The sequence below is a fragment of the Peromyscus maniculatus genome, chromosome 7 (genome assembly GCF_049852395.1).
Source record: "Peromyscus maniculatus bairdii isolate BWxNUB_F1_BW_parent chromosome 7, HU_Pman_BW_mat_3.1, whole genome shotgun sequence".
Classification (NCBI taxonomy): Eukaryota; Metazoa; Chordata; class Mammalia; order Rodentia; family Cricetidae; genus Peromyscus; species Peromyscus maniculatus.
This window is the reverse complement of record NC_134858.1, coordinates 62,627,376-62,644,458: the sequence shown is the minus strand read 5'-3', so window position 1 is coordinate 62,644,458 and position 17,083 is coordinate 62,627,376. Positions and strand designations below refer to the sequence as shown.

The 17,083-nt window shown below is 47.8% G+C and overlaps 2 non-coding genes across 2 annotated transcripts; both read left to right on the top strand.

Moving 5' to 3' along the window:
• Positions 1 to 4,012: 4,012 nt before the first annotated feature.
• Positions 4,013 to 4,128, top strand: LOC121831282 (U5 spliceosomal RNA). Its single transcript, XR_006074650.1, has one exon. It is a non-coding gene; the product is annotated as a U5 spliceosomal RNA (small nuclear RNA).
• A 5,388-nt stretch (positions 4,129 to 9,516) lies between these two features.
• Positions 9,517 to 9,632, top strand: LOC121831283 (U5 spliceosomal RNA). The gene has a single exon (XR_006074651.1). It is a non-coding gene; the product is annotated as a U5 spliceosomal RNA (small nuclear RNA).
• Positions 9,633 to 17,083: the final 7,451 nt, after the last annotated feature.

Sequence of the window (17,083 nt, the reverse complement as noted above, 5' to 3'; positions counted from 1 at the left end):
TGCCTCCCAAGTGCTGGGATTAACGGGGTGTGCCACCACCGCCCCACTGTTTTGTTTTGTTTGTTTGCTTTGTTTAGTTGTTTTAATTTGGGGCTACAACTGGAATAGCTGAGTGCTCCACAATCTCCTTTCGTGTATAAGATCCGGGTTCAATTTCCAGCATCATATAATCCCACTTGAAGAGTAAAGAAGGCAAAAATTCAAGAAACAGAAGAAAGCCATTGAAAATATAAGGAATTGAATAAAAATAAGACCAGAAAATAGAATACAGACATGAAGCATTGTATAAAAGGGTATAGAGGCATGGCTGGAGAGATGGCTCAGCATCAAGAGCACTGGCTGCTCTTCCAGAAGACCTGAGTTCAGTTCCTAGCATCCCTATCAGGTGGCTCACAACTGCCTGAAACTCCAGCTCCAGGGGATCTGACGGGGCTTTTAGGAACACATCTCTCTCTCTCTCTCTCTCTCTCTCTCTCTCTCTCTCTCTCTCTCTCTCTCTTTCCATATAAATAAAAGATAAAAGCAAATCTTTAAAAAAATTAATAGCCGGGCAGTGCTGGTGGTGGTGGGTGGTGGTGGGTGGTGGTGGGTGGTGGTGGTGGTGGTGGTACACGCCTCTAATCCCAGCACTCGGGAGGCAGAGGCAGGCAGATCTCTGTGAGTTTGAGGCCGGCCTGGTCTCCAAAGCGAGTTCCAGGAAAGGCTCAAAGCAACACAGAGAAACCCTGTCTCCAAAAAAACAAAAAAAAAAAAAAAAGAAAGAAACAAAACTTTAATCTGGACATAACAGCATCACCTACAGCAAACCAACACTTGGGACATGGAAGTTAGGTGATCAGGAGTTCAAAGCTTTCCTGATCTACGGACCTTGTTCCAAAAAAACAAAATACTGCCAGGGTCCACACCTTTAATCCCAGCACAGGGGGGCTGAGGCAGGTGGATTTCTGTGCATCCAAGGCTAGCCTGGTCTATATGGAGAGTTCCAGGACAGTAATGTCTACATAGTGAGATCCTGACCAAAAAGAAAGAAAGAAAAATAGAAAACCCATGGTCATCTTCATATCCAGAAAACTAGAAGTAGAGTAAAAGACGCTTCGTCAAAACAATTCCTGCCGTACAATGGCGACGCTGCCTTTAATCCCAGCAGGCAGAGAGGCAGGAAGATCCCTGTGAGTTTGAGGCCAGCCTGGTCTACTTGGTGAGTTCCAGGACAGCTCGGAGCAGAAGGAGAATGCAGGGACATTGAAGACTCTCTAGGAAGGTCCGGGGCTACAGCTCAGCACAGAACACCAGCTCAGTAGTCACGGGTCTCTAGTTCAATCCCCGGTGCTGGATAAATAAGTTACTGAAGCGCATCACGAAGGCGTCAGCAACACGGGACTGTACTCATCAGACCTTAAGCGGCTGCGCGGACAGCCTGCCAGGAAAGCCGGGCTGCTCTACTGAAAATCTGGCACTTATCAGGGACTACTAAAGCCGTCAGTCAAGTGAGGAAAAGTACAACAAGGAAAAGTAGATAATATACACAAGGCAGGATTAAAAAGACGGGGAAGTTCAGGGTACATGGAAGGGAAAGAAGGCGCTCACTCCAGGATCTGGTTAGCATTTCTTGCTGGCTGAGAGTCAAGAGCTTCAATAGAACTAACAAAACCGGGGGAGACTGCCCACTAAGACGACAGTCCTGATCCCTCGGGATGGCTCAACGTGAGTCAAACAGGAAACGCGCTGTGGCTGCTTAACACCAGAGAGACATGTATGCAGTCTTCGAGTTTATCAGCAGTTTCTCATCTCCAGACCTGAACCATGCACCTCATAGGCCACTTTAATTTTAGATTTACAGAACAAAGGTCTTTCATAAACTATATTTATTTGTTTGTTTGTTTGTTTGTTTGTTTATGTGCGTGTGTGTGGTGCACATGTGGAGGTCAGAGAAGAACTGGGAGTCTGTTCTCTCCTTCCATCATGTGAGTCCTGGAGACTGAACTCAGTTCATCAGGCTTGGGGTCAGTGCCCTTACCCAGGGAGCCATTTGCCAGCCTCCCCTCACTTCTTTTGGAGGCAGAGTCTTTTTTTTTTTTTTTTTTTTTTGGTTTTTCGAGACAGGGTTTCTCTGTGTAGCTTTGCGCCTTTCCTGGAGCTCACTTGGTAGACCAGGCTGGCCTCGAACTCACAGAGATCCGCCTGGCTCTGCCTCCCAAGTGCTGGGATTAAAGGCGTGTGCCACCACCGCCCGGCTGGAGGCAGAGTCTTATGTATCCCACCCAGGCTAGTCTCTAACTCCCTACGTAGCTGAGGATGCCCTTGAACTCGTGACTCTTCTGCCTGTCCTTCCCAAGGGCTAGGATCATCAGCATCTTCCACAAAGTCCAATTTCATGAAGCTCTGGCAATCAAACTTGGGGCGTTGTGCAGGTTAGACACTCTACCAACTGAGCTACGTCCTTAGCCCACAACACAAAATTCTTTAGGATACATGAGTAAACCAGCACCTTAAAAAATATTTCTAGGGGGCTGGAGAGATGGCTCAGAGGTTGAGAGTACTGGCTGCTCTTCCAGAGGTCCTGAGTTCAATTCCCATCAACCACAATGAGATCTGGTGCCCTCTTCTGGCCTGCAGGGATACAAGCAGGCAGAAGACTGCATATACAATAAGTAAATATATCTTTTTAAAAAATTATTTCTAAGCTGGGCAGTCGTGGCATATATCTTTAATCCCGGAACTCAGGAGAAAGAGGCAGGCGGATCTCTGAGTTTGAAGACAGCCTGGTCTATAGAGTGAGTTCCAGGACAGCCAGAGCTACACAGAGAAACCCTGTCTCGGAAAACCTAAATAAATAAAATAAAAACCTGGATTTCCCGACTTTAAGAAAAAAATTTGTGCCGAGCTGTGCTGGCACACACCTTTAATCCCAGCATTTAGGAGGCAGAGCCAGGCGGATCTCTGTGAGTTCTGGAGGCCAGCCTGGTCTACAGAGTGAAATCCAGGACAGGTACCAAAACTACACAGAGAAACCCTGTCTCAGGGGGAAAAAAAAGAAAAAAAGAAAAAAAAAAAGAAATTTTTTTACTGAGAAAAGTAAATTTTACTTAAGAAAAAAGATTACCGAGAAGAAAAAAAAAAGTGTTAGGTGCCAGAACATTAACAGAAATGTGTTGATCGGGACTTTGTTTTTGCCGTTGTATTTTAATGGGGTGTGCTGGATGGACGTCTCTACAATTTTATTCATAGGACTGCAGAACCTGGGAAAGCTGCTGCTGCTGTTGATGCAGAGCGTGCTGTAGTTATTGGCCTTTTTATATAAATAAAGACGTACACATACACACTCACTCACAAATAAGATGCATATATCAACCGTGGGAAAGGTAGCCCCCTTTACTACGCTGAGTTGGCACGGTACAGAAATGAAAGCCGCGATGGTTTAGAAATGATGAACTTCGTTTTTTTCCCCCTCCATTTGTACAGAGGTAGCACACTACACTGAATATGCGAGATCTTTTCTACGTTGGTTTCATTACAGAAACTAAGAACAGAGAAAACACATCGCCAACATTCCTAAAGCCCTCGGGGCTCCTGTCCCAATCCCACCTCCCAGAACAGGGAATCTGTCAGTATCTCGTCCTTTTCAGTTCCTCGATGCCCAAACCATCGGAAACATCCTTTATTTTAAAGAAACCGTGCCCAAATGCCTGGGTACGGAGGTGCGAACCCAGTCACTGGGTGAGCAGGAGGCGTAAGCCTTCGCCCCGCCCCTGGAGGAGGCCCCCGGGAACGCGGCCAATCTCTAGGGCGACTGCTCGGATCATTTGCATACCCATAACACACTGCAACTAGTACCGATATTTTCGTGGAAATATACTTACCTTTCCTAGAAGTTTTAAAACTAAAAACATATATATGATGTAGTACAATCATGAAGAAATGTCTGTATGTAATGACTCTTTAAATACATAGTCACCATCAGTAAACTAGGAGGTTCAGGTCCTTTAGGAACGTATTAAGCCACCCTGACTCCATACTCTGGTTTCTCTTCAGATCGTATAAATCTTTCGCCTTTTACTAAAGATTTCCGTGGAGAGGAACAACTCTGAGTCTTAAACCAATTTTTTGAGGCCTTGTCTCTACAAGGCTCCACATGCTGTTTTAATGATAGACAACCTTTCCGGCTATGCTTGGTCTTAGCTTGGCGTGTACGGAGTTTGTGTGCGTAGTCGCTCTAGCTGCCCTGGAAGTTAGCTCTGTGCACCGAGCTGTCCTGAGTCCGGTTCCCAGCACCCACATGATGCTGGCTCACAAACTGTTAATCAATGGTGGGATCTGATGCCTTTTCCTGGAGTAGAGAGAGGCGTACGTGCAGAGAGAGCTCACGTACATTAAAAAAGAAGAAAGAAAATGAGCTCGTGTACATTAAAAAAGGAAATAGGACCTTCTAAAGGAAGCCTCCACGTGGAGTGGAGCCGCGGTCCTCCCTCCTTGTCCTGACCGTGTGACAGCCGCTCTGACCGCCGCCCCAGACTACACCTTCTATCCGCACCCAGAAGGTGCCCCTCCCTCCTGAAGTTGCTCCAGCCAGGCGTGGTTCACTGGCTCCGTCGTTATTCACTGCATCTCCCAAGAGCATCGGCACTGGGCTGGTGTGACGTGTAACCTCAGAGCGCTTCCCGGGACCCCGGGACCCCGTGTCACACCTCCAGCCATCCCCCGATGAAATCCACTCTGCTCCTGTCATCACACACCGCCCAGAGCATCTGAACCGCTTTTGTCCCTTGTAACAAGGAGGCTGGTCTTGAAAAACAAACAAACAAACAAAGACAGGATTTCACTGTGTAGCTCTGGCTGTCCTGGATCTCACTCTAGACCAGGCTGGCCTCGAACTCACAGAGATCCCCCTGCCTCTGCTTCCTGGGTGCTGGGATTAAAGGCGTGCGCCACCACTGCTTGGCATTCAAGAGCAAATGTCATTGCTGTGGGATGTCTTTCTGTATGCTGTGAATATATGATATATATATATATATATATATATATATATATATATATATATATATATATGAATAATTTGTTAACAATTAAAGCTGCATTGGCCTATGGCAGGGCAGAATGGAGGCAGGCAAGAAATCCAAGAGGGATGGAGAGAGAAGGAAGGCGGGGTCAGAAGGGAGATGCCAGATTGATGCTCAAGGACCACAAGATGCCAGTAACACCATGGCCACGTGGCAACACATAGATTAATAGAAATGGGTTGATTTAAGGTGAAAGAGCTAGCTAGCAAGAAGCCTGAGCCATAGGCCATACAGTTTGTAATTAATATAAGCCTCTGTGTTTACTTGGGATGGAGCAGCTGCCGGACCGGGCGGGACACGGAAACTTCCCTCTACACTTTATTACTGCTCCTCTAGAACCTCTCAGCTAGCTGGGCACAGTGGCACACACCTTTGATCCCAACACTGGGAGGGTTGGGACAGAGGCAGGCAGATCTCTGTGAGTTCCAGGCCAGTATGCTCTACATAATAAGTTCCAGGTCAGCCAGAGCTGTCTCAAAAAAACCCAACCAACCAACCAATAAATAAAACCTCTCAGCCTAAGAATTAAATTGGCAGCCAGGATTGGTGGTGGCTCTCTGAGTTCAAGGTCAGCCTAGTCTACAGAGAGAGTTCCAGAACAACCAGGTCTACACAGAGAAACCCTGTCTCAAAAAAAAAAAAAAAAGAATACTCTCCCAGAGGATCTGGGTTTGGTTCCTAGCACCCATGGTGACTCATAACCAGCCATAACTTCAGTTCCAAAGAATCTGACGCATTCTTCTGACATCCAAAGGTACCAGACACACAACATGCTGGCAAAACACTCATGCACATAAAATGCATAAATCTTTTTGTAAAAAGAATAGGAGAAAATCATACATCTTTTCTTTCCTTTTTTATTTTTTATTTTTCGAGACAGGGTTTCTCTGTGTAGCTTTGCGCCTTTCTTGGAACTCACTTGGTAGCCCAGGCTGGCCTCGAACTCACAGAGATCCGCCTGGCTCTGTTTTTATTTATTTATTTATTTATTTATTTATTTATTTATTTATTTATTTATTTATTTATTTATTTATATCTGCCTGCCTCTGCCTCTTGAGTGCTGGGATTAAAGGCTTGGGCCACCACCGCCCGCACATTTTCTGTCTATAAAAAAGTGACCACTGAAATAGATGATCACGTGCTTATGCACTGCCGAATAAAGAGAAGGAAAGGTGGGCTGGAGCCCTTGGCTGTAAAGCCAAGTGGAATCAACATTAGGCAGAGATCCGCCCTTGTCTCCTGCCTTGAGGTTTAATCCAGTGGGGCAGGTGAGGGATCTGGCGAGGGGACCCCCTCTAGGAAGAAGAGTTCATTTTACAATTAGATACACTTTCTTTCTCTGAATCCCGGTTCTGGTGCGGATCTCAGGAGTGGCGGGAGGTTGGGCTGGGTCCACCCACCTCTCTGAGATGTAACAACTGTAACTATTCCTTTTGCTCTCTCTTGTCTCTTTCTTCCTGTTGCTGACGGTAGCCGGAGTATGCTTGAAGCTCCTTAGCTGGTGCTTGAGGCTTCCTCAAAGCTCCCCGCCCAGCCGTGTAGCGACCATACCGCTTATTGTCTCAGTCTCCTCCAGGCAGCTGCAAGATCTACAGCTTGCCTGCCCCGGGCAGGTTTTTCTTTAAAACCCGAGCTTCTGTTTGTGTCTGTTCTTAAATTATATTCTAATGAGACTAAGAACCTCAAGAGGGGACACCCAGATCCCTGATGTCATACGATAGCTCTGCTGGAATGCCCCAAGATTTATGATGACACTGCCTTTCTTTAATCATCAGAGAAAATGAAGCCATTCCTGCACCCCTAAATAACATCAAAAGCAGTGACTGCCAAGCCTGATGACCTGAGTTTGATTACTGGACCCCACGTGGTAGAACTGACTCCCCCAAGTTGACTTCTAACCTCCACGCATCCATGAAGGCATGCCCCCAATAATGTCTTGTAAAACATTAAAGAGGACAGGGGGCTAGAGAGCCAGGGCTGTTACACAGAGAAAGCTTGTCTTGAAAATCAAAACAAAACAGACAAAGATGAAATGAACCCTTTCCTCCCGGAGCTGATTCTGCTCATCAGGTTTTACCACAGCAATAGAAACCTCACTAGAATGAGACTACAGGAAGCTGGGAGGTATTTTATCAGGGTTTGTTTGCATAGACTTCTCTCAACTGGATGCCCTCTCTCTGGTGATCAGAATGTTCTTTCCTCCTATTGTGGAGAGGGAATCTTTTACAGGGAGCTGGCCTTGTTTCCTGCTGTCAGAAAGAGGAGGTGAGGTCAGAGTGGCATTCATGTGCAGGCTGTTCTGTTTTTCTTTTTTCTTTCCTTTTTCTTTCTTTTTTTTAAGACGTATTTATTTATTATGTATACAGTGTTCTGTCTGCATGTATGTCTTCAAACCAGTAAAGGGCACCAGATCTCATTACAGGTGGTTGTGAGTCACCATGAGGTTGCTGGGGATTGAACTCAGGACCTCTGGAAGAGCACCCAGTGCTCTTAACCTCTGAGTCATCTCTCCAGCCGTTTTTTGTTTTTCTTTTTTCTTTTTCTTTTTCTTCTTCGAGACAAAGTTTCACTGTGTAACCCTGGCTGTCCTGAAACTCATTGTGTAGACCAGGCTGGGTTCGAACTCACAGAGATCCTCCTGCCTCTGCCTCAGGCAAGCTGGGATTAAAAGTGTGCACCATCACTGTCCAGCCAGCTGGGTCCCTCCCCCCCAGTCTTTGGCTCAAAATAAATCTCGTGCCTCCATGTCATATTCTACTGTTCTCAGACCTGACTGCATAAGAGAGGGGACCTGACTCCCATCTCTTCTTTCCTGTGAGAGAAAAATCCAACATTCCATTCCCTTCCTCAAGTAGAAAACCAAGCCCCAAACATGGCTGGGTAAACGCTGCACAACACAGTAACCATTATCCATGCCATCCATTTAGATTAAATTAATTCAAACTATGAAATAAAAAGCCCAGGAGTGCGGCTAGACAGACAACACAGTGACTAAGATCATTTCCAGAGGCCCCGAATTCTGTACCTGGCACCCACATGGTGGCTCACAATAGTCTCTAACTCCAGTTCCAGGGGATCTGACAAACATTCATACACAGAAAATAAAAGTTAAAACATTTTTAAAAAAATATTTCCAGACCTGAGCGTGCATGAAGTACAGAGTAAGACCCGTCTCACAACAACATTCAGTTCCCAGATGCACTAATATTTCAAGGGCCCAGCGGTCACATGGGGGCAGTGGCTGTCACTTTGTGCATATCTTTTCTGTCAAAGCTATTCCAAACCAAGAGCTCCATCACCTCCCACCCAGAGGCGAGAACCTGCTGACTCAACCTGAGTCACACAGCAAGACGGCCTCCAAACACACGAAAAGAGCTGATTTCCATCCAGAACATGGAGTCGGGGCGGGCCAGCCCCAGGTGCCACTGCACTAAAGTTCAGGGTCAGAGACCCACAACATCTCCACAGCGGTGGCAGAGCCTGCAGGAAACCGGAACCAGCGTGCACGCTGCAATTGTATTATTTATTTATATATTTTAGGTTTTGTTTTGTTTTTTTTTTCTCGAGACAGGGTCTCACTATGTAGCTCTGGCTGTCCTGGAACCCACTATGTAGACCAGGCTGGCCTCGAACTCCTAGAGATCTGCTTGCCTGGGCCTCTCGAGTGCTGGGATTAAAGGGGCACACCACTACACCTGGCTGCAAGCTCCAATTTTAAAGCAAGCATCGTCAGCGACTTCAAATAACAGATAAGAAAGCAGAATATTCACAAACGAAGTGCTGCGTGCCCGGCTAACATTCACTACAACCACAGTGGATGTAGGAGATGCCCGCCGTGCAGAGTAAGAAACAGGAAACTGGAGCACTGTTTATACCCGTCCCTCGCTCTCACTAAAGCGAGGAACCCGCGTCCTGAACTTAGCATCTCCACAGGTGATAGCTGTCTTCTAGTTCGAGTCTATTGCAGTCACTAGGGCCGGGATTATAGCTCGTTGGTAGAGCGCTTGCTTGACATGTGTGAGGTTTTAAGTCCAATCCCCAGAACTACAAAAGTAAAAAGAAAAAAAAAGAAACACAGTCTTTAACGTTAATAAAACGTAGACGCACAGAAACCCAAAACCTGAGTCCCGGTCCTGGACTGAGCGCAGATCCGCTCCTAGCCAGCTCTCGGCGTCGCCCCCTGGTGGCCCGGCCCAGCACTGCCTGCGGCGCCGTTCCCGCCCTCGTCCACGGGGCGGGGCCGCCACAAATTTGCATATCCGCGGAACACCGCGCACAGGACAACCACAAAACGAAAAATTAACGCATCGTTCTAAGAATGTCTTTGTGAAAGTGAGCTTGAGTTTATAAAACAAAAAGAATGGTGCTTTTGAGCTATAGCAGTCTTGCGTCAAGTAAGACACCACCACTGTGCTGGGAGTTGCTGTTACTCGAGTTGTGGGTGGGCGGAAAGTCAGGTATACTCTGGTTTCTCTTCAGATCGTATAAATCTTTCGCCTTTTACTAAAGATTTCCGTGGAGAGGAACAACTCTGAGTCGTAACCCAGTTTTTTGAGGCCTTGTTCTGGCAAGGCTACATTAATGCTGTTTAAAATAAGTCTTTTCTCTACTTTGTATTTAGGTATACAGGGTTGCCATTCACCTGGCTCCCCCCACTTATAGAGCTGATGACCATACTCACATTAGACCATTACAAAACCACATCTACTTCGCCCTTCTTTGGGTTGAGAAAAGAATTGGGCACTAGGAAAGTGCGTCCCAGGCTGGACTTGAACTGAATCTTCCTGCCCCAGCCTCCCAAGGGCTGGCATTACAGATGTGAGTCAATGCACCCAGGAAACAAGAAAGGAGTGTGACAGTCTTTGCTGAAGCCCCGTGACAGTGAGGTTTCTACCAGCCCGGATCGATAGGTCCCAGAGAGGCCAACTTTGTTGTTGAGGCCACAGTAAAAAGAGACCGGGGAGATGCTATTCTCAGCTGGCTTGGGGCTAAACGCTGTGACCCCCAGTCCTGATTCAGGGACCTGTCTGGGGCCTGGTCTCTCTACTTGTCAGGTGAGTCAGATCATCTCTAACTCCCGGGGGCTAAACGCTGTGTGACCCCTAGTCCTGATTCAGGGCTGTGTGACCCCTAGTCCTGATTCAGGGACCTGTCTGGGGCCTGGTCTCCCTACTTGTCAGGTGAGTCAGATCATCTCTAACTCCCGTCCCCCAGGCTCTGACATTTCATAATGCTAAGCCCGGGGCCCCAGGGAGTAGAGATGAGAGAGCGACAGAAACCAAAGTGCACACAGTCTATAAGAACCGCCCCCGCCTTTAGTTACTACAAGGCTGCCCATCCTATGGAACCTGACTTAGACAGGCTTCCTGTGGGGATGAAAGACGCAGCAGGGACAGAGCCACACTGCAAAGTCAAGCCAAGATTGACAGGCTACACATGCTGTCACATGTTCACGCGCATTCATAAAACCAGGCACACAATACGCGTGCACTCCCATGCATACGCTCGCACATGCATACTTATAAACATGCAGTCATATACCCATGTCACATGCCACATACACACTTGCACACATACATTCTCCTAAATAACATGCAGTTACTTATGCACACATGCATACCCTCACATGCATATTCATGAAACTGCTGGGCATGCGTAGCTTGCATAAATAACTATGGCCCCATGCATGCTGGCAGGCAAGTGTTCTACCACTGAGTTACATTCCCTGCCGGTGGAGAATTTTCTATGCTGAGCAAGGCCGCTGGAACTTTACAGCAAAGGACCTGAGGGAAGCCATGCAAGTGAGGGGTAGTGGGAACAGACTCTGCCCAAGAGTCACAAAGGCCTTGTGGAGGCAGAGGTGTGGTTGTCAGACCTTGAGGCCAACCCAGAATATCCCAGAAAGGACTGGCAGGCACATCTCAGCCTGGAATGGGTAGACTCCCTCCCAAGCTCACCCTTTGTGTCAGGGTCCCCGAGACTGTTTCCCTGTGACTCACTAATTCCCATTGGAAGGAACTAATACCTGCCCATGTCTTCTCCCCTTCAGACTGGGGAAGCCTCCAGAAGGTGAAACAAGCCTCTGGCTGGCAATCTGGGTCCCTAACTTAAGACAAGCTGCCACCAGGGTACTCCATATTTGACATCAAAGAGGATGTAGTATGGCTTCTGTGCCATTTATGCCCTGAACACCTGACCCCGGTCAGTTGGGAGGCACATGCACACTAGGATCACGCTGCAAGATGGCAGGCCTGGTACCATCTGAAACATCAGTGTCCTGGAAAACAAGCAAGGCTGGGCTGTTCTGGAGGGAAGGGGAGTACAGATGTGGCCAGCTGGAGAGGGAGAGTTTTAGCTTGACTTTGGATCAGGGGTCACTAACAAAGACACCATCGGGGTGACAGAAGACACCGGCTATGAAGGGTGATGATTAGTTAACAGTGATGAATCATCACGTTCTGCTCTTCAAAGACGGTCCAGAGAGACACACTCCATCTAAAAACCTCCTCACATCCACTGCTAGAGTAAGCGCAGAGGGAGCCTGCTGGACAGAAGTTGAGGACCTGTTAACTAGTACCACTACCTGCTGTCTATCGCATAACCTTGAGAGGCCTGGATGTTCTCACCTCTAGAGAGGGTACGGCGACAATAACTTTTTCTTTCTTCCTTTCTCTCTTTCTGTGTGTGTGTGTGTGTGTGTGTGTGTGTGTTTGTGAGACACGGTTCCACTATGTAGCCCAGGCTGGCCTTGAACTCACAAGAGATCTGCCTGCCTCTGCTTCCCAAGCATTAGGATTAAAGGTATGTGCTATTGAGCCCAGCAAAACAAATCTAAAGAAAAGATAGCTCAGTGGTTAAGAGCACTGAGTGCTCTTCCAGAGGACCTGGGTTCAGTTCCCAGCACCCACATGGCAGCTCACACCTGTCTGTAACTCCAGTTCCAGGAGATCTGGCATACATGCAGGCAAAACACTAGTGCACATAAAATAAAAATAAATAATTTTTAAAGTTAAAGTAATTGTATCAAAGCCAAGTGTTATTAATTTTACGAGGTTATATTCTTCAGCAATTTTTTAAAAGATTTTTATGTGTATGAGTGTTTTGCCTGCATATATGCCTGTCTGTAAACCACATGGGTGCCTAGTGCCCTCAGGTCACAGCAGGGGGTGTTGTGTCCCCAGGAATTGGAGTGCTGGATGGTTGTGAGCCACTGTGTGGGTGCTGGGACCCAAACCTGGATCCTCTGCATGAGCCACAAGTGTTCTTAACCACTGTGCCATCTCTCCAGCCCAACATTTATTTTTCAATGTTTCTAAACCGCCCATAAGAGACTTAGTTCAATCTGATAGCCAAGAGACTATCAGAACATATCTACACAGTACTGTTAGTTAGAGATATCAGAACTCCCAAATAAAGAGTGGTTTGTCCTTCAAAAAATCATCTTACTGAAGTAAGTAAACTAGGGTGGGGAGATGTGGCTCAGCAGGAGAGCGCTTGCCTGGTTTGCACAAGGCCCTGAATTATAATCTCCCAGATTAAAAACCCTTCAGTGTCGGATGGGGATGGTAGGGGGCGTCAGGCTGCTGGGCACGGTGGCACAGACCTTTAATCTCAGCCCTGGGGAGGCACAGCCAGACAGCTCTCTGTGAGTTCAAGACCAGCCTGGGCTACAATGTGGGAACCTGTCTAAAAAACAAAAAAGTACATTGAACGAGTGTGGACTAAACAGCGCGCCGCTCGTGGCTGGAGTCACGAGCCACAGTTACCTTTTTAGAGCTTTATCGGGAGCGGGGGGAGAGGGAGAGAGAGGACGGACGGACGGACAGACAGAGGGAGTGGAAAGGAAAGAGAGGAAGAAGGGGGCACACAGAGGGCCCACCCGCTTTTTAGGCTGGGACGTCGTCGCAGGCTGATGACGTAATCAAGGACAGAATCCTTACAATGAGGAATCACACATCTTGGGAAAACAGGGCAGGCAGGGGGATTGCTTTTTTCCTTGGAGGTCTTTAGAATGGGTTTCTGTGAGTTTCAGCTAAAAATAGGCAGGTAGTTGATGAGATCACCTAACGCAGACCATGGGAGGCCAGTGGGCAGTATACAGCAGGTGACAACTAGTGTTTGCTAAGTTGGCTCACCAGACGTATCACCACCCCCCTCCCCCCATGGGGAGCCCCACCTGGCAAAGCCGTGGGGTCACTGGCTGTGGAAACGGTTGTTTTCTGTCTATAACTTTCTCAGGTGCCACCACTATACCTCCCTAAGAAGAACAGCTGTGGGGTTCCTTCCACAGCCCACTGGTAGTGTGTTTTACATCTTTGGGCACACTTACAGTTGTGGATGGTCAGGAAGATGATTTCCGTTTAAGCTGTTAATTCTGATGCGTAGAAATAATACCAGAACACTCTTCTTTACTGACACAGGAAAGCAACAATATTCTGTCACTAAGACTGTTAATTTTAGAACTTTAAAGCAACTTAGTGACCAATGGCTTGAGACTTTCATTTCTTTTGAGACATGGTCTTACTATGTATTAAGTCTGGTTTGATTCACCCTCCTGCCTCAGCCTCCGGAGTCTTTAGTTCTAAGAAGGAAGTTTCCTTCTGCCATGAAAGCTCTTCTTTACTTTGCTGTGCCCCCCAGCCCTGCCAGGATGCCAGTCCACAAGAGCAGAGGATGTGCTGGAGTCAGCTATGAGCAGAGATGAGCGTGGCTCAGTCCCCAGTCTTCAGGTTTTTTCCTCCTGTCCCGAGAAGGTTTTTTTTTTTTTTAAGCTGAGGATTGAACCCAGGGCCTTGCGCTTGCTAGAAGCGCTCTACCACTGAGCTAAATCCTCAACCCCGAGAAGGGTCTTCTTATTCACTCTCAAAAGCACCATTGATGGCCCCCATGTGTCTTGTGCCTGGCGCACAGTTTCCCACGGGTGCCAGGGAGGTAACGGCACAGTATGTCCGTGATGGGGTGGCCTGGGCTGAGTCAGGGCAGAGTGGACAATCTGGGGCTTTCTTATTAAAGAGTCTGCATCCCTGACCCAGAACTTGGGCGTCTGGGCCGGGGGCTACCACCCTGGCCACGGTAGGCCCTTCCTTGGCAATGCAGGCCACTGCAAGGCTTACTGGTTCTCCAGAGGCGCCATTGAGATGCAGTGCTGTGCGGTGGGAAATCGCCACAGATTTGGGGTTTGGGGAGGGACAGTGGTCCCCGAGTGGGCCCAACCAATCACACTCCATCCCCACATCCTTGATCAGTGAGAGAGGAGAGCGTGGGACTCTTCTCTGGACCGGACACCTAGGACAGAATCATGTCCAGTTTTTCGAGCAGCTAGCTGCAGCTGTCCGTCGTTTGTCTGTCTGCCTCATGGCCACCTCTCTGGGTCCGTGTTGCCAGGCATCCCAAGACTGGCCGGCTTCTGAATCTCTTGCTTGTAAAGGACAGGAAGAAAAAGAGCCTCACCGCCTGTTGTCGGCTTTCTGTACTGTGCCGGTGGGAGGGCTGCTTCCGGCTCGGCGCTCCAAGGTCACTTGTGTGGGTGAGAGCTTGCATGTTCCCAGGTGCACACGTTGGAGAAGAAAGGACAGTAGTTCTCTCCTTCCCCTGTGGGTCCTAGGGCTTGAATTCAGGTGGACAAATGCTCTTACGCTCTGAGCCACCTCACCAGACTTTTTAAAGTTATTTTATTTTATTGTTTACTTTTTAAATTTCTTCTTGGGCTGGAGAGATGGCTCAGAGGTTAAGAGCACTGACCGCTCTTCCAAAGGTCCTGAGTTCGATTCCCAGCATCCACATGGTGGCTCACAACCATCTGTAATGAGATCTGGCGCCCTCTTCTGGCCTGCAGGCATGCATGCAAGCAGAACACGGTAGCGAGAGGCTTTTCTGTGCCCCGCCCTGTCCCGCAGCATACATATCATAAATCTTTTTTAAAAAATGCTACCAGGCCGGGCGGTGGTGGCGCACGCCTTTAATCCCAGCACTCGGGAGGCAGAGGCAGGCGGATCTCTGTGAGTTCGAGGCCAGCCTGGTCTCCAAAGCGAGTTCCAGGAAAGGCGCAAAGCTACACAGAGAAACCTTGTCTCGAAAAACCAAAAAAAAAAAAAAAAAAAAATGCTACCAAAAATTTTATTCTTTGAGAATTTCATAGATATATACAATGAATTTTGATCAGATCAACCCTCCAACACCCCACATTAAGTCTCCTCCAGCCACTGACAAATCCGATGGTCTACTGATTGAGTTATCTGGGCTTATGTATTTTATTATGTATTTATTTATGTATGAGATGGTCTCACTATTGGCTGGCGTGGAACTCGCTCTGTAGCCCAGGCTGGCCTCGAACTCACAGAGATCCACCTGCTTCAGCCTCCAAAGTGCTGGGATTAAAGGCGTGCGCCACCACCTGGCATTTATTTTATTTCACCATCTGTTCATTCATCTATCTACTCTTTATCTATGTTGGAATTCGTGGCCACTGGCCACTCCTCCAGCTACATGACCCCCCATGCACTGTCAGGCAAAACGATTAGTCACCCCAGGGCCTTAAATCCTACGTAATCCGTGAGCTGCGTGATTATGTAATTTGAGCGTAGCGTGATCACGCAATCTATGCGCATGCGTGTCGCAACTCTGTAAGCTCATACGGGAATGTGCAGGGGGAATCCATTAAAAATGGATCACAGACTCCTCCCCCTCCTTCTCCTTCCCTCTTCTTCTTCCTCTCTCTCCCCACATGTCTCTCCAACAGGCCTGAGCACACTCTCTCCTGTCCCTCCCTTCTCCTAATAAACTCTCATAGTGGGTTTTTGTCTGCCTCGTGACTTTTCCTCGAAGGGTAAACTGCTCCACATAAAACCAACAATCAGGGGCTGGAGAGATGGCTCAGAGGTTAAGAGCACTGACTGATCTTCCAGAGGTCCTGAGTTCAGTTCCCAGCAACCACATGGTGGCTCACAACCATCTGTAATGAGATCTGGTGCCCTCTTCTGGCCTGCAGTCATACATGCAGACAGAACACTGTATACATAATAAATGAATAAATAAATCTTTAAAAAAAAAACCCAACAATCTATCAATCAATCAATCTGTATCTATCTACCTACCTATCTACAGAGACTCTCACTGGCCTGAAACTCACCAAACAGGCTGGTCAGTGCGCTGCTGGGACCATCAACCAATTTCCACATCTTCAACACTAGGATTATAAGCATGTGCCAACCATGGCCAGCTTTAATTTTTTTTTTATATGGGTTCTGGTGAATGAAGTTAGATCCATCTATACTTTCACAGACCAGTTCTTAGTCCCCAAAGACTATTTACAAGGGAAGAAGATACAGAATCACAGCAAGGCAAACCCCTTGGGTTCCTAACGAGGCCTTTGTAGTTCCTCCCTGTGACACTTGCTGTTGGTACCTGCTCTCTACGGGGGAAGCAGGCATTGCCATCTCAGTGACTACTGAAGGCCGGCCGAGCATGTGTGTGAGTAGCCCATGGCCAGGTCGTTCATCATCATGTCAACCTTGGTGGAGCCAAGGTTGACTGTGTGGTAAGAGCACCGGCAGGGTCCCTCTGGGGGACAGGGTCCCACTTTGTAGGCGATAAAGACTCCTGACTCAGAGGTCTGTACCTCTTGACTACCCCACCTACCGCTGCAGCTCTGGGACAGGTGTGCCTGGGGGGATCTTCCAGCTGAAGGGGATAATGTGGACGCATGGCTCACATCCCTTTGTTGGTTTTCAGTAAATTAAAATTTATCTCTCAGGGAGGAAATGAGAGGTCAGATTTTTTTCTTCTTCTTCTTAATGGGCCCTGATGAAGGAAATGAATTGAGGGGGAAGGAGTCAGAAATCTGATCCACCTCCGCTGGCTCAGAAAGGGAGTGGGGACTCCCTGCACCCTGAGAAGGGCAGCTGGGCACAGTGTGTTTTATTATATAATTAACCTTGACCCTTCTGGGTTCAAAGAAAGAGGTTAGTTGGAAATAAATCAATAGTCTAGTCTGGTCACTTCAAAGGCTCCAAAACCCGCTGGAAAAT